Below are 19178 nucleotides of genomic sequence, written 5' to 3'. Positions count from 1 at the left end.
TGAGTGAGGAAAAAAAAATTAACTTAAATGATTTTAGCAAATGGCTGCAATATAACAAAGAGTGAAAAATTTAAGGGGGTCTGAATACTTTCCGTACCCACTGTATATATTAATTTATTAATTTATTTTAATTTATTTATTTATTCAAAGACATTTCTTAACTAATCTAACTTTTTTAACATTCACAAGCAATTTTACATATAATGTGAAATTATGAGTGAAACAGGATAAAAACAAGATTGATTTTCATTCATCAGGGTTTGATTGGATCATAAAAAGTGGATATTATCATGCCAAAAAGGAAAGTCATTTCAAAGGTGCAACTTGTCTTTTTGATCAAATATTACGATTTCTCTGTGGAGTATTTGTGAACTGATGAATTGCAGTGACATTAAATTAGAACATATTTTGACTAAGTCTCAGTTTGCTTTGCATTTTGCTCTCTAGGATAAACAATTATATTGACGCACACTCTAAATCATCCCCAGCTTTCTCTCTTGTTATTGTGAGGAAGTTCTTGCTAATATGATTTCTCATTATGATGTTGTGGTGGGGAGGGCTGAGGCTGAGCAGGGGATTGTGGGTAATGCGCCGCGGGCTGCCGCCTCAGGCTGTGGGGTTGAGGTGTGCAGGATTGACAGAACCCAGAGCTCTGGGGTATGAATATGAGAACCGGTAAAAGAGGGCTGAGAGACTGAGATCCCAAGCAGGGATTTGGTTAGTGACCCTCTCGTTTTTATGCCTCTGGCTCTGTGTCTTTGTTGTTCTCACTCTCTCTCTCTTATTCACTCTTTCTTATACCTTTGTCAGCAAAAAGAGAGTGAGAGAAGGGGAAGGTGATGGAGAGGATTTTCTTCTGGTATTGAGTGGTCATCCATGTGTGAAATTAACAGACAGAAATCAGTGCCTCTTACATATATCAAAATATGCTTAAAAACTGACCCTTTACCACATGAAGACACACACACACACACACACACACACAAACACAAATGAGGCCCAAACCATGACCAAGGACAGATACACACATAAATACTGTGTGATATATAGGGTGAATACAGGTAAATCTGTCTGTCTGTCTGTTCTGTCTGTCTGTTCTATCGCTCCATCTATCATTCTATTGTTCCATCCATCCATTTTTTTGTTTTTTAAAAAATCTTTAAGTCAAATATCTATATATTATATATTTTCAAATATATAGTAGGTTATATAACAATGTATATATTATATATTTTTGTTCATTTGTATATAAACATTTTATTTGTGTGTATATGTATTAGTTTTATATAAATATAATATTATTTACTGTATTTATAGTTTTTAAAAAACCAATACATATCTTGTTTTTTATATAATAAAAAAATGCATTATAATATGTATATATATATATGTATATATTTGACATATTTAATGTGCAGATTTTAAAATCTAATTGTACAATTATAATTATTTTGCTATAATTACATTTTTAAAAATGTATTATAAATAGATATTATTTTTTGTAATATTAAACAGATTTTGTTTTTAGTTTTTTTTTTGTTTTTTTGTAGCACTTTGGGGTTTTGTTGAAATATAAAGTGCATTATAAATAAAATGTATTATTATTATTATTATTATAGATTAAAAAGGAGTGTGTTGCAAACAGTATGTATCAATCACAAAAAACACATTAATATCATTTACATATTAATTATATTTACTTATACACAAACTATATAACTATATAGTTTGATCTAAGCGAGTAAAGGGAGGATTTGCTCTAACTATGTGCGCCTGTGATGGTGACCGGTTGCTAGGGCCATGATATGGTCGTCATGGAAACGGCTGGAATGACAAATTCACATTGAGAAATATCTCGCTTCTTAAGACCAGAGAGTTTTAAAGCACAGAAAAATTTAGTTCAGAACCGAGGGCCAAATTTGTTGCCTGCTCTGCATGCCCTTGATAGTGTGAGCTCTAAAAATCCCTGAACCTGAAACTTTTGTGCATGATCAGCATCATTTTTTTATGTTCTCTACAGCTTCTCTCTCTCTTTCCCACTCGTTTTCTTTTCCATCAGTCTGTTTTGTTTGCTGGAGCTGGACGTGAATAACCTTCGCATTCTCATTAATCAGAGACTAAGCGTCGAGTCGTTGTCTAATAGAAGTGCACTGACGCTGATTGGTGTATTGCTTTTTCACAGCGGGGAGAAAATAACCATCTATTAAATATTAATCTCTTTCCAATCCAGCTCATAAGACTGAAAACTCCTTCTCCAGCTGCACTTCGATTACGAGAGTCACACGCAGACACACATTTTTATAGCTGTCTCCATGTCAAGGATGGAGAGGCCAGTGCAGACGTTCATGGTCTGGTAACATGAAACTGTCAGAACGTGTGTTTAAAACACACACACACTTCAGGAACAGACAGACGTGTGATTGTCTCTGTGGATGGCCTGTGAAAGTCATTAGATATTTTACACCATCTCTTTGTGATCTCAGAGACCCCCACCTTAAAAAAAAAACACAAACCCAAGGTCTCACTCCACTAAGAATAAGCTGACCATTACATCAGCCTGATGCCTGTTAACCAGTGACTACATGGAGTTTAACACTTAGCATATTGCTTACTGCACAGAATGTAGTAACCTACACACTATTTTATTTATTTATTTTATTTTATTTTTAAGTAGTATTATGTGAAACATTCGATGTGTCAAACAGTACGATGCAACACTGTTGTCTAGATATCATTAAACAGATTTTGCATTGCTAAGCTATTTTGCTTTTTAAATCCAATTTAGTGTAACAAATAATAAGATTAGAAAATGGAAAAACAATGTTAAACTGGAAATGAAAGACTGAATCAAACACATTGCAGTGTTAAAAGCAGTACCTGGTGACACTTTATGCAGGTTACATAGTTGTGTGAAGGTGTGAAGAGTTTTTTATGAAAAAGTCACTTAAAGGGGTCATATGATGCAATTTCAATTTTTCCTTTCTCTTTGGAATGTTACAAGCTCTTGGTGCATAAAGAAGATCTGTAAAGTTGCAAAGACTAAAGTCTCAAATCCATATATATTCTTTATAAGTCTCACGCTTGAGGTATTCGGCCAATCACAATGCACTGGATAGCTGGCCAATCAGAGCTTTTCAGACAGATGAGCTTTGTAAAAATCGACAAAGGCGGGGCATAGAGGAGAAACAGTAATGTACAGTATGTGGAAAATAATATATAGCGCATATCTATATATATCTATATATAGAAAATTATATATATAGAGCATATCTGTCTTTATGAGTCATTGAACAATTGAACTGAATCGTTCAAAAACTGAATCATTCGGGGTGAAACAAGGGACTGTCTTTATGAGTGATTAATTAAATAATTCATTCAACCGTTTTATTTATTTATTTATTTTTTTATCGCAGAATTACATACATGAACAGGGAAATGACAATCATGTGTAAAATATGAATTACATAGGGAAAATGTGAAAAAACACGTATACAAAAAATATACATATAGAAGAAAAGCATAATATTAAAATTAAATCATATTTTTAAATAAATTCCTAATTCTAGCATTTTTTGTTATTGTGTATAAAGCTGAGGGATGAAATAGGAGAGCTGAATCCAAGAAGGGAAGTTTTTGTTTGTGAATGAAAAAATAGGCATACGATATAATAAAGAAGTTGGCAACATATGCAAGGCGTCAACCAATTTGTTTTCCAAAAGTCTGATTCATTCTGCAACGTATCTGGTTTATGAACGAGTCATTGAATCATTCTACCGATTCCAGAACGCGGATTTATTCAAAAGCGAAACTCCACTACTGTGCGTTGCTCTGAGACGCAGCGGCAATCAGCTTCATTCGAAAACTATGCTATTACTAACAGTATATGAGATAGTAACAATAACTTTAGCATGCAGAATTAAAATTAACGACAGCTATGCATGCTTGCAGAGTAAACACTTCTGTTGATTATAACGGCAGTGATTAGGGGTGCAACGGTTCTCGGTAAAAAAAATCGAACCGTACCGTTTATGCCGTCATCACGTGTTGATAGCGCAGGTGAGACCAGAACAGCGCACGTTGCTATCTGTGTTTAAACTAAACTCATTTAAGCCTTGCCAGTTTAAATATTAAAGAGCCAGAAGACACGAACTCGCTCGCGCAGTGAGAAGATCTGTGTGTGCGCTCATCCGAAGTGCGTGAACCCGCGTCTCAGAACACTCGCAGATATTAAGTTCTCTGGGAAGTATTGTGTTTGAATGGACAAGTTCACACAAAAATTATGTCAAAATGCCCGTCTTGGTGAGTATCCTAGCAGACAAAGTCGGCTGAACGTACAGTATCAGTGCACTGGATCAGTGTGTTCTCTTAAAGTGACAGCACTTTCTTAATGTTAATCAAACAGCAACAACACGGAAATCTCTCACTGCTCTTGATTGAATAACTTTTGTAACTTTAATAAGGATTAATCTTTAATTTATACAGTCAAATATGCAATGTAGTTTTACATTTGATTACTTTATTCAATTTCTGTACCTAAAAACTATGTTAGACCTACCTAAAAAAAACTAAAAAAGCACTGTTTATTTTATTTGTATCTTTTTTCACTGTTTATTTATTTGTGCTGTTGCTTGTAGTTAGATTGTTTGTTCTTATTTTCTTTATTTTTATTTGACAATATAGTTTTTTCCCTAAACATAGCACATACCGAACCGTACCGAAACCGTGACTCTAAAACCGTGATACAAACCGAACCGTGTGTAAGTTGAACCGTTGCACCCCTAGCAGTGATGTAGTGTTCCCACGCGCTGCTGGTTTGAACTGTAGACAGTGGTGTTTGGTGATTTGACGCTAACTCCCTGCTGCAGCTCCCGCGGTCTTGCCTGTTCTGATCAGCATCCTATTTACTGAAAAAAATATATATACGTGAAAAACAAAATATCTCGCAAGACTCGCACCTGCCATGAAGCCTTTCTGGTTGAAGAGAAAGCAACGTTGAACTTCAGAGAAAGAAGAGGTGGAGAATGAGAGAGAGCGGGACCCCTGCAGAAACACAGCGTGTTTGAGAAAACTGCCTCATTAAAGACTCATGATAGCTCATGTAAAGTACCCTTTTCAGATATTTACCATGGTAACTATAGTTTCCACCAAAAAGTTGTTGTTTCCACTGCCCCCACAAAAATGACATTTCTGTCTTGCTATGACTTTCATAGAACTATGTGCTTACCATGGTATTATGGTGGTAAAGTGATGATATCAGATGGCAATTTCAGGGTATGAAATTTTCATGAATGATTGACTATTGTATTCTTTCAAGTAACTTGCCATTTCAGTGCCATATATGAATTTGCACAATGGTATTTATTGAAATACCTTACTGGCATCACTGAAAATGACTTTAAAACTTTATTTTCCTGTTGTTCATAAAGAATTCATTATCATGATGAAAGCATAATCTGATGATCTTGTTCAATCAATGAGAAAGCACTTATCATTTGGAGATGTTGTGAAGACCGAACACAAGTTTTAATGTTTTAAAGTATCCATGACCCAAAATGTGGCAATAAACAAATTAGGAACATATTACATTAAAAGAGATGGATTACTCTCTGAGGAGAATTAATTTGGAACACAATAATAGAAAATATCAATTGGAAAAGGGCATGACTTCTATCAGACAAATAGATGTTTTTTCCATTAAAGGAAGATAATCTTAGATTGTTATATAAAATACGTCCCATTTAATGATAAAACTTCTGTAATCAGAAATGATAACTTGCCGTAAGATGAATCTAGAGAGTTTGAGCATTACCTTGAAATCCCATCATAAGTTTGCCTAAACATTATGTGATGTAATACTATACTTTATATACACTACTGATCAAAAGTTTGGGGTTGGTAAGATTTTAATGTTTTTGAAAGACGTCTCTAATGTTCACCAAGGTTACATTTATTTGATGGAAATATGATAAAAACGGTAATATTGTGAAATATTTTTACGGTTTAAAAAAACTGTTTTCTATTTTGAATATATTTAAAAATGTAATTTATTCCTGTGATGTAATTTGCTGAATTTTCAGCATCATTACTCCAGTCTTCAGTGTCACATGATCCTTCAGAAACCATTCTAATATGCTGATTTGATGCTCAAGAAACATTTCTAATCATTATAAATTTTGAAGACAGTTGTGCTGCTCAATATTTTTGTGGAAACCGTTATACATTTCAGGATTTTTTGATGAATAGAAAGTTCAAAATAACAGCATTTATTTGAAAAAGTGATCTATTGTGACATAAACGTTTTTGTTTATGTATCCTTGCTGAATAGAAGTATTAATTAAAAAAATAATAAAATCTTATTGACCCCAAACTTTCATATGATGCACATGTAGTCAAAATTATGATTTGGCTGAATAGAAAAAAAAGCTTTCTGAATGTCTTGTTTACAGAAAGTCGAACTTTTAAATGCAGATGCAAAAGTCATGTTTTATAGTTTTTATTCATGGATTTAAGGATGAAGGTTTTTTATGTTAAGTGCATGTTGACGTGTGTAATATGATTGGTTTCCACCAAGTGATGAATAAATTTGCATCAAAATACTGTAGAGATTGTTTGGACGCACAACTTTTGACATCAAAAACAAAATATTTTTTTCCTAGCCTTTTAAAAATTGCTAAGCCCATTTATTTTGCTATCATATTGATGCCCGATTATACTAGATTATACATGATTATTATTTGCATTTAGCATTGTTTTTGCCTTCAGTCCACAAACCATTTCGAGTTGTGGCCAGTGTTAATTTTGACAGCAAATTTTGATTTAGTTTTAGTCATAGTGTTTTGACTAAAATGCCATTTAGTTTTAGTCATATTTTAGTCATCTGAAATGTTTTTAGTTTTAGTCAACTAAATCTACAGTAAATTAAATAAAACCACTTCTCATAAAGAACAAGAACATGGTCTTCTTTTTAATGAAATACCAATGGTTATATAGGCTAATTATGCATTCTGTATAGCAACTTGTTTACCATATTCTTCATTATTTCAAGCAGACATATTTATTTCTATAAATAAATTTAGATTAATCTTTAGGGCTACTAAAGTTTTTCAGTCAAAAGCAGTGCGTGATTTTCTGTCTTTTGTTGCTTGATTAACATCAATGACTCCTAAATTAGGCTGCTATCCCTTTAAAACTGAATGCACAGCTGCAATGATGTATTTTTGTATGTATTTGTATATATACATCTGTATATAGAAAAATACAGCTTCCTTTGATAAATGATACGATACGTCAATTATTGAAACAAAGAGATTATGCCTTAAAGACTTTGCTTAAAACTAGACATGAAATAGACTTGCAGTTGTTTAAAGGACTAAGAAATCGAGTAATTAAGGATTTTCGGACTTCAAAATCAAATTATTACATTCACATATTATCTGAAGCTAAGGGAAATGGTAATATAATATGGAAACAAATTAACAGTTTAATAAAACCAAAAAGTAAAGTTCAGGATAAATATATTCTTAAAGTTGGAGATGAACTTGTTCATGACTCAAAAAGAATTGCAAATATATTTAATGATTTTTTTATTCAATCAGTAAAAGATCTTGCATCTAATTTTTCAAACGTTGAAGTTGAGGGGCAGTACTTAGTGAATGAAGATGCCAATCAATTTGAGAATATAGAGGATGATGTTAAATTATTTGAAATTCAGGAAGTGGATCAATCTGTAATTATGAGAATTATTAATGAATTAAATACTACATATTCTAAAGATATATATATAATCTTGACACTGCCTTTTTTTTAAAAATGGAAGTGTTTTAGTTAAGCCCCTTACCCATCTTATTAATCTTTTTATCAGAACTGGGCAATTCCCTGATAGTTGGAAAAAAGCATTGGTAAAGCCTATTTTCAAATCAATCTTGGTTGATACATCAACAAACCTGTAGTCATGTTTAGTGTACTTGTATTATAAATTTGTGTACTACTTGTTTATTGTAATTGTAATTTATAAAAGCCCTCCTAGGGACAAGTGTTGCAAATTAGCTTCGGCTACAAGCACTATGGTACATGCATGGGATGATTTGTTTTTTCATTTTCATCTATGTTTATTGTATCTGTCCCTAACAAATAAAACATTAATAATAATAATAATGGATGCAATGTAATGATGCACGTCTGAACGTTTTATGCGACGTGCGGCAAGTGTATGTTAGCTTATGTCCCGCTGGTTCATATGTACGCATCTAACCTCCGAACCACGCAGCAGATTTGATCTGAATGAATCTCATCCCAAATAGTCCCTCCTTAACATTTTCGTCTCGTTTTTATTCGTTAACGAAAATGTCAATAGATTTACGTCATAGTTTTTGTCATTCAAAAAGAGTTTTAGTTCGTTATCATCTCGTTGTCATCGGCGAAAAAAATGCCGTTGACGAAAATTATGACGAAAATTATTCGTCGACTAAATTAACACTGGTTGTGGCCTGCTGTCACAGAGTGAAATCTGAGAGAAATGTTGCCTCTGTGGGCTCATCTGTGATTAGTAAATATTGGTCATGAAAGTGCTGGTAAAAGAAGGGATGAGGGTTTGATTTGATGTCACCCCTGCAGCTCGCACGCAGCGCCACGAGCTCCTCTGGCCTACATGGTGGTTAATGCATTCCCTCTGCTTATGCGTGAGTTTTTAATTCAGCTTTAATTAAGAACGACGGTCTGAGAGGGGGTTCGGGTGGAGGAAAGGAGAGTTAGCAATCTGGGATGAAAGAGAGCTGGAGAAGGAGGCAGATCAAAAGGATAAATGGTTTAAAAATGATGTCGATTTTTTGCTGAGAGCTGCGTTTTTCTGCTCTGCTAATACAAACAGAAATGAAACAAAGTTTAAATCATAAACACGTTTTAGAACTCGCTCGCTTTCGCTGTCTCATAATTTCCTCATTTATACACACAAACTGTGACAGTCGTAAACATTTGAACATATGATCCAATTTTCTTGCATGTTGTGTCATTATTGAGCAATTTATTAATGCTAAAGTGTGTGATTTCTGCTAAACTAGTGTTTTCAAGCAGGTCTTCCATTGCTCAGACAAACCGATAATCCCGCCACCATTTTTTTTTTTTGTATATTTTTCATGATTCACTCAGTGATTAAGTGGATCCACAAAAACACACACACAAAAGTCTGGTTGAAATGTAATTTTCAAGCATGACTGCAGAAAAATCAAAACGTCCAATTTCCTGCCCGGCAAAAACAAGCAGCAGAAATGTTTTTACTTATTTATGGGTTATATATAGTTCATATCTTTTCTTATTGTGACATGTGTGGGTGTTCTGAGTTATCACCATGGAGAGAACGTTTGCATGACAACTGTCACCAGGACGATGCAGCATAGCATTGACCAATCCCACAATCCCACACTTCATACATTTATAATGTGAGACTGGGATTGAACAGTCCAGATATAAACTTGACTCCATGTCAGGCTTCACGAGACCTGAGGCATCTTAAAGGAATAATTCGCCCAAAAATGAAAATTTGCTGAACATTTTCTCACCCTCAGGACATCCAAGATGTGGATGAATTTGTTTCTTCATGGGAACAGATTTGGAGAAATGTAGCGTTACATCACTTGCTCACCAGTGAATCCTCTGCAGTGAATGGGTGCCGTCAGAATAAGAGTCTAAAGAGCTGATAAAAACATTACAATAATCTACACGACTCCAGTCCATCAATTAACATCCTGTGAAGTAAAAAGCTGCATGTCTGTAAGAAACAAATCCATCACTAAGACGTTTTTTAATTAAAACTCTTGCTTCTGGGCGAAATATGAGTTCATAATCCATAATAATGTTTCCTCCAGTGGAAACGTCCATCCTCTGTTGTCCACTTAAATAAAAATCCTCCCACATATTTGTTTAGAACCGTTTGGGACTGTTTTTGCTTGTGCTTGATCTGTGCATATTTCTCTCCTGATTCAGACTTCTTCACTGGAGAATGTAACATTATGAATAGAGAACTCATATTTTAGCAGGAAGCAACGGTTTGAAGTTAAAATGTCTTGATGATGGATTTGTTTCTTACAAACATGCAGCTTGTGGATTACTTACATTACTTGTGGATTATTGTGATGTTTTTTTGTCAGCTGTTTGGACTCTCACTCTGACGGCACCCATTCACTGCAGAGGATCCGTTGGTGAGCAAGTGATGTAGTGCTAAATTTCTCCAAATCTGATGAAGAAACAAACTCATCTACATCTAAATCTGAGAGTGAGTATATTTTCATCAAATTTTCATTTTGATGTGAACTATTCCTTAGCAAACTTGTTGGTTGTTCCTACCTTGTACTTCATAAAAAATGATTCGGTTACACGTTCAAATTCTGCCCATTTTTAGTTATTCTAGACAGCAGTTCACGTCATTTCAAACTGTCTTCTGTAGAACACAAAAGGAAATTTTTGCCTAATTATTCAATTCATTTATTCAGCAAATTCCTTTAAGGCATCATTTATGCTAAAGAAGGTCAAGAACAAATATAAATAAACTATTGAAAATTGGAGTTGAATTGGAGTCAGTGATGAATGAAAACTGGTTTTCAGAGGCTAGACACAAACAAAACCATCACTTGAGGATTCACTCTTTCCTTGTCTGAAAACTCCAATACAGTGTCAGCCGTGAGAAATATCATCAGAGCAAAGCAAGAAAAAAGCTGAAGTATTGAGTGTGTTTGTCTGACGCTTGACCCTGCTTTAAACCTTCACATAATAATTAACTTTTTATTGGGAAAAACAGCTCTCGCCTTCTGAATAAGCAACTACTGAAAAAGATTAAAAGAATATGAAAAATAAAGAAAAAGACCTGGACTAAACTGAAATCAATTTCTATCTCTGGAGCAGACAAAATTATTTAGGCAAATGAATCAAAAATCTCCTCTCAGTAAAATCTTATTGACTGCTAGTCAATCAAATCCTGATTTAAATTAAACAAGCTGCTTTACAATGAACCGACAAGACTGTGCTGAATAAATGCACCTAACAAGGGTATGTTTAAAAGGGTCATATAATGAAATATTGCACGTGTCTTGTCACAAGTGTATGAGAACATTAACATACAAGCAGCCATTAATGATCAGCCTATTAGTGGTTTAGCAATTCTGTTCACTCAGTCACAGTGAGGTAATGGTTACCCAGCATGCTTTGCGGCCGGGGTCAGATCAGAGCAAGGCTGATTACTCGCGATGACGTGTCTGAAACTGGTTTAGGGTCTTCATAGCCAGTTGTAGAAATACATTTTGCTGTAATATGGATTGTTATCAGTGTTTAAGTATTATTTATATACTAATATAGTATTTATTAATATTCAGAATTAGCTTTTATTTTTATATTTTTTATTTTCATTTGAAGTTTTAATAATTTATGCTCTTGTCATTTTTATTAGTTTTTGTGATTTTAATATTTATTTTTGTTTCAGTTTTACTTTTAGCAATTGTTGTATTTCAGTTTATTTTAGCATTATTTATATACTAATGTAGTATTTATTAATATTTTGAATTAGCTTCTTTTTTAATATTTTCTGGGTTTTTTTCATTTAAATTTGAGTATTTTTATGTGATTTTGTCATTATTATTAGTTTTTGTAATACTATGTTAATGTTAAACATTTATTTAGTTTTGATTTATTTTGATTCAGTTTAAGTAATTGTAGTGCTTCGACTTAAACTTAATTTTATTTAATGTTGTAAGTGTTTATTTTAGTATTATTTATACACTGTTATAGTATTTATTAATGTTTTGAATTAGCTTCTTTTTTAATATATTTAGTTTTCATTTTAATTAAAGTTTTAGTCATTTTGTTTTGTCCTTTTATCTTGTCTTTTTTTTATTATTATTATTTAACTTCAACTTCAATTTTTATTTCAGTTAGTTGCCAGGGCAGCTTTTCTTATTTATTAAGTTTTTCATCTAATATTTATATTTAATTTAGTTTTATTTCTTTTTATTTCAGTTTCATTTCAAGTAACGAAAACTATTTTTAATAGTTCTAGTTTTAGTTAACAAAACTGATTGTATGTTCTCCAAACCTGTAGAACTTACTTTCTGCAGGAGTCATACAGGGTTGGAATAACATGGGGATGAATAAATGAAGACAGAATTGTAATTTTTAGCTGAACTGTTCCTTTAACCTCATGCAATCTAATGCAGGCTTTGCAAAGAGGCACAACTGTACACTGTAAAAAAAATTTGTGATTTTAACAGTAAAAGACTGTAAAAATGCTACAATAAAAACCTGTTAATTGGTTATCAGTAAGTTTCCATACTATATAAGGTGAATAACTGTAATTATATTTAATGTAATTTTACAGTAAAATACTGTTAAATTACGGTTTTTGGAAGTGAAAAAGAAAAGGTCATTGTATAATTTACAGTGAAAAACTGTAAATTGACACTCCCAGAATTCCCTGCATGACACTTCATATTTTATGTATTTTTTTGTTGAAATAACATGTTTCTTCTTAGTTTTTCCTTATCAGTTGTGTACATTAGTGTTTTATCATATATATATATATTAGTATTTCCCCTCTCTGAGCTTTGATACATCATGTGACTTTCTCACCACCACCTGTTTTTGGTGGTTATCAGTATTACAATTGTTGAAAACAGATATTAGTACTTCAATATGCTGGTTTATTAACATTACATCATTTAATGAAATACGTTTTTTTATTGTGAATTTAAGTTAAGTCTGTAAAACCTAAAATGTTTCTACCATATTTTTAACGGTGAAGGTCTGGCAACCACAGCTGCCGGTATTTTACCGTAAATGTCACAGATTTTTTTTTTACAGTGTACTGTACCTAATAGTCACTTCATCCTGCAAAAAATCGCTGTACGAATAGCAAGAACTGCTAGTTTTGAATCCAAAAGGTCAGTGAGAGGGTAAAAAATGGTCATGTGAAACCAAATTATGACTTTTTTGCACAAGAAACTAACTCCAAAGAAAAACAAAGTGCTAACATCAAGATCCCTTTAAAGATTCTGATATTTGTAGAACCACACAGTCACGCCATTAATAGAGCTTAAATTGGTCAGGAGATTTCTTATCCAGACAGGCCTCTGACAAAGACACACGAGGCATATGGTGAAGCGACATCAAGCATCTCGCTGATTAGTTCGCATCTCTACCGAATCAAATCAAACAAATCCACACTCTTGCCAAACATATGTGAAGCCGAGGGGAAAAAAACAAATGAAAAAGATTTCTCTCCGAACCCGAACGCTGTCATAGATCATTTAACTGCTCTTTTCCGAAGCAAAGCACTTTGGGAAGGTGACTTCAATCCCCTCTTCATAAAGGTGACTTAAAATTCTAAACTCACTTTCTCCGCGTCTCGACTCCGAACACCGTCATAGATCATTTTCCATTTCGTAGCTCACATTTCTGTTCGCCGCTTAGGAAAATAAATAAAAAGGAGGAAAACGGGAAACTGTTGGACTGGTTTGAGCAGTTCCTGCACACACGCACACACACACACACACACAGTCACACACATATGGGCAGTAGTTATAAATTGACACATTACCAGTTTGCCTTGATTTATTCATGAACAGCTTTTCTGTTTTTTTCCCCCTTTTTATTCAAAATAGCAAGATTGAGTCGCTGTTGCTCTTAACAGAAATAAGATTACAGTCTTGCTCACACTTCTATTGAAAATATACACTCGCAGGAATGTTTGAATTAATGTAATGCTAGGTGCAATGGCGAGTGTTTGACAGTGTCTCTCTTTCTCTGCAGTGCTCAGTTATTAATGGCACGATGTGCCATATTGATCGTCTGGAAACGTCTGTCGCTCTTTTGAAACGGTTACACAAGGTTCATGTGCTGTAGATTGCTAGATAGATGCCGTATTCATTATTTGAGTGTGAGTGTGTATTTGTGCAGTGGGTAGACTTGAGTTCCTGCTGTATTGAGCTGCTGAATCATAGGTGACGATGATGATGATTGTGGATATATATCTTACTGCATTCCTCTAACGGCGTTTCAGTCTGATGGCATCCTACCCTCACATATACACTTAAAGAAATAGTTCAGACAAAAATTTTAAAGTAATCTTGTACTCACTCTCATGTCATTGCAAACTTCAAATATGATTTTCTGAGCGGAACACCAACAAAGAAAGGTTGAAGAACTGACCACTTTTTTCCCTATATACAGTATTGCTCAAACGTTTGGTGTCAGTCAGGGTTTTTTCAAATAAATTAATCATTTTAATCAGCAAGAATGCATTAAATTGATCAAGTGACAACAAAGACATGTATAATGTAACAAAAGATTTCAATTTCGTTTGAACTTTCTATTAATCAAGGAATCCAGAAAAAAAATCCCTGCAGAGAAAAAAAAAAAAAACTAGCATAAGCTGGTTGGCTGGCTTTAGCTGGTTTTAGAGAGGTTTTGATCACTTCTCTGTCTGAACAGGCTGGTCTTAGCTGGCCAGATTGGGAGACCAGCTTAAACCAGCTAAGACCAGCCAACCAGCAAAGGGTTTATTTTATTTTATTTTATTTTATTTTATTTTATTTTATTTTATTTTATTTTATTTTATTTTATTTTATTTTATTTTATTTTATTTTATTTTATTTTATTTTATTTTATTTTATTTTATTTTATTTTATTTTATTTTATTTTATTTTATTTTATTTTATTTTATTTTATTTTATTTTTTTATTTATTTTATTTTATTTTATTTTATTTTATATATATATTTATTTATTTTATTTTTTTTGGCAGGGTGTATCATGGTTTCCACAAAAGTTTTAAGCAGCACAACTGATTTCATCACAGGAATAAATTACACTTTAAAATATATTCACAAACAAAACATGTATTTAAATTGCAATAATATTTCAAAAATTTTCTATTTTTACCATATTTTTGAACACATAAATGCAACTTTGGTCAGCGTTTTCAGAAACACAGTGTAAGTAAGCAGGGTCCCAAGCTTTTGAGGACCAAAACAACCAAAAAAGCATCATAAAAGTTTCATAAATGCAGTCCAAATGACTGATGCAGTTGTTTTGTGCGAGAAACGGACTGAAATTTAAGTCATTAGTCACTGAGAAACAGCTTGTGACCTCTGGCGACCCTCACAACCCACAGCGGATCTTCCTCCGTCATATGCATCATAAATGCAAATTATACAAACTGTTGCCTACTGTAATTTCTTGATGTATGGGTGTTTTTTCAACTATGAGCATTTTGAGCCCTGTGCACTTTAAAGAGGATCAACTCTGAAAACACGCTTTCACACTCTCACTAGTTTATTCATTTCGCCCACTAGCATTGCCCAACAGTGTACAGACAGTTTTAAAACATTTTAAATCAATTTTTTATTCCTTTTTATTGTTGTTTTTAAATCGTATGTACCTTTATTGGTTATTCTTTATCACTTTTATGATCTACAGACTTACTGTAGATAACAGGAGAATTCAAGCATTTTTGTAATTTAATGTAATTTCTGCCACATCTCAAATGATGTACTGTATTCTTTGATAGAAATTAAATTAAAAAAAAATTTTGGACTATAATGCCAGATGAATTTGTTTTGCTAAGGCTAATTTTATAGCTACACTCAGAAAAAAAGGTACAAAGCCATCACTGGTGGTGGTACCTTAAGGTACAAGAGCTAAAACATACATCTTTGTAATGTATCTACCCCTAAACGGTACACTTTAGTATCTTAAAGGTACATATTAGCACTTTAAAAGTACATAGAAGTACATAAAAGTACATTTAAAGTTTTTTAAGCCAGTTTTGTACCTTTTTTTTTATAAGAGTGTATCATTTTGTGTATCTTAAATGCACAAAATGTAATAATATTTGCACACTTTTTTTGCATAATTACAGCCAGAATGGAAATTATACACAATTAAATGTTTTTATTTTAGTATATATATTTTTTTATATACTGAAGCAGCTGCAGGAACTTATGACAAAGAGTGGTCATTGTGTGCATGTGACAACAATATCAAAAATTATTTACAAATGTGGCTTGTATGGGAGGGATGCAAGAAAAAAGCTACTCCTCAAGAAAGGCCACATGCAGTCACGACTGAGCTTTGCCAAAACGCACCTCGAAGAGTAGAGACAAATCCCAACAGACTAAAGGCTGTAATTAAAGCAAAAGGTTATATATAAATAAATAAAATAAAAACAGTGCACATTTCATTGATATATTATAAGATTTTTGTAGTTTTGTTCACTTGGCTGTTTCCTTATAAAGGTCCAGAAATTTGTCAAGTTTTTTTCGTCAGGGGTCTTTTTTAATTATATGATGTCATTACGTTGCTGTCTTGCCGCCAGACAATCGCTGCATTGCTGATCGTAGTTTAGAGTATCGATAGATCTGGGGAACGCGAGAACGCGCAGTAATCTTAGACAACTTAATCCAGATTGGTTTGAAGAACCAAATTAGCCAGAGATCAGTTATCACGATTAGAAGATCTGGCATCTTTCAAATCATCTCAGATGTATTAAGCGAGATACGAAGAACGGGCCCCAAGACTGTTTTAACATGACCTTTATATAACAACAACAACACAACGATAACATTCTCTGTTAGGTTTGAATAAAAAGCAGCCTCTGGAACAAGTCACAAGCTTCACGTATGTCTTTCTATACAGATGCCGTGTTCATTATGTGAGTGTGTCTCAGACTGTGCTGTGGGCAAACTGAGTTCCTGCTGTATTGAGCTGCTGTATCATAGGTGACGCTGATGATGATTGTGGCGATATATCTTACTGTCTGTCTGCTGACTTCACAACTCTTGCAACAGCCTTTCACTATGATGGAATCTCACTCACATACACACAGGGATGCAGCACACGTAAAGGAATAGTTCACCAAAAAATGAAATTTGCTGAAAATGTACTCACACTCAGGCCATCCGAGATGTAGATGAGTTTGTTTCTTCATCAAAACAGATTTGGAGAAAAGTAGCATTGCGTCACTTGCTCACCAGTGGATCCTCTGCAGTGAATGGGTGCCGTCAGAATGAGAGTCCAAACAGCTGATAAAAACATCACAATAATCCACACCACTCCAGTCCATCAGTTAACATCTTGTGAAGTGAAAAGCTGTGTGATTTAAAAAAAAAATTGTAACTTTAAACTGTTGCTTCCCGTTAAAGTCCATAATCCATAATAACACTTGCTCCAGTGTTGTGCTGTTATATCAAAATCCACTGACATTTGTTTAGAGCTGTTTTGGACTGTTTTTGCTTGTAAATGGTGCTTGATCTGTGCATATTTCTCTCCTGATTCAGATGAGACGACTTTTTAACTGGAGAAAACCATATAAAATAGAAGACAATATAAAATATAATATAAACAAATGAATAAATAAATACATTTAAAAATCTTGCCCACACAAAACTTGTGATTCTTTTCAACAAGGCCTTATTTTATGTATTTTTAAACAATGTGTTTATGAAGTGGAGGGATTAAAACTTAATATCCAGCTCCTGGGCTTTGACTAGACCAGGAACATATTAAAAGAATCTGCAGGGAAAATAATTGTATAATTTCAAAATGACTCTTATTATTTTTTTTTACATATACAGCACTGGGGGCTCTGGGACCCCAAACACAAAGGCAGTAAAGTCAATTACAGTTAGTTGAGGTTTTTTTTTCTCTGTCTCTCTCTCGCTCTGTTTAGGTTTGAAAAAAATCGATAGATGTCCAAAGGCACTAACCTATCAAACATGTGCTTTCATACATATGATAACTATAAACTTTCAGAAGGTTAGGCAAATTTATCAAAATAAGCAATTACTGTCACATCACGCACATGCAGGGTCAGTGTAGAAAATCTGTTTGAATCAAATATGAGTGTTTTTTTAAACTTCACATTGAATTCCGCTCACACTGCATTGCATCTGTATGTGTGTTTGTTCTGAAGCGGGAGGAGTGAGTCATTTGTCGCAGTCCCTGTTGCATCCCTGAGCGCGTGTGTTTGTGTTTCCGAACACCCTTAACAATTGGCCTCTATCTTCCTGCAGTCGATTAGAATCTTAATGTGTCGTAATATTATTTGCTCAGATCAGTTCATTTCCCTGAGGTCTCTGCAATGAGAGCTGCGGTGGACCGACCGAGTCAGTTTGATTCATTCATTTGGTCAGTGTCAAACTTGTTTTCCGAACTCAGGCGTGGATCATCAAGTCTGCATGGAAATTGAATCTAGTATGATTTGCAGTTAGCATGAATAACAGTTCTGTAGCTCAAACTGTAGGATACACCGCTAGCAACTCCAAGGTCATGGGTTTGAATCCCATTTGAATGCAATATGAGTCAATTCACAGTAAGTAACTCGCTACTGGTGATAATGACAGAGAGATGCAAATATAAATATATATAAATGTATGCAATGTTTGAATTAATATCAATAAATCTATGGAAAATTATGCAATAAATATAAATTATTAAAACAAAATGTTAATTATAAAATATTGATTATATATGTAATATATAAATATATTTTACAGTTAAATTAAATACAATAAAATTGTTAAACCATTTCCAATCTTTTACTGTATAAGGTAACTTACAGTTCACACATTAACCATTTTTACTGTAGCATTTTTACAGTATTTTCTATAAAAAATTTAAATTGTACAGTGGTAAACACCTGCTGGAATCAAATAAAACAAGCCCAAAATGTGACTTAAAAACACATATATACAGTAAAATGTTAAACCATTTACAATGTTAAGCCCCGTTCACACTAGCAGCGACTTTTGTCGCTGGGGCTGGCGATGAGGTTGCTAGTGGGCGTTCTCAATACTGGTTGCCTTGACAGCGAATCAGGTTTCTTGCCGCTAAGTACAAACATTTTGGAGGCAAAAGACTAAATATAATCTAAATCTAAATTAAATCCGTACATACAAACAAAAATGAATGAGAAACAGAGCCTACTTTCTTCCATTGCGTATGTTTATCTACGGCGCTGAGAGGAGAACGATCACATGAGCTCTACCGTCTTCTTTCCTATTGGCTGTCGCTCCCGAAAGTCGCTCTTCATTTGCATAAAGTTGAAGGATTCTGAACTTTGTCGCGTCACTGGACACACCCCATCCGGTCGCCAACGGTCGCTGTCTCTTGCTATCGCCCGTGTCGCCGGAAACCGCCAGC

Source organism: Sinocyclocheilus rhinocerous, unplaced genomic scaffold, assembly GCF_001515625.1.
Source record: "Sinocyclocheilus rhinocerous isolate Xijiao unplaced genomic scaffold, SAMN03320098_v1.1 scaffold3340, whole genome shotgun sequence".
Lineage (NCBI taxonomy): Eukaryota > Metazoa > Chordata > Actinopteri > Cypriniformes > Cyprinidae > Sinocyclocheilus > Sinocyclocheilus rhinocerous.
Note: the sequence above shows the minus strand (reverse complement) of the source record.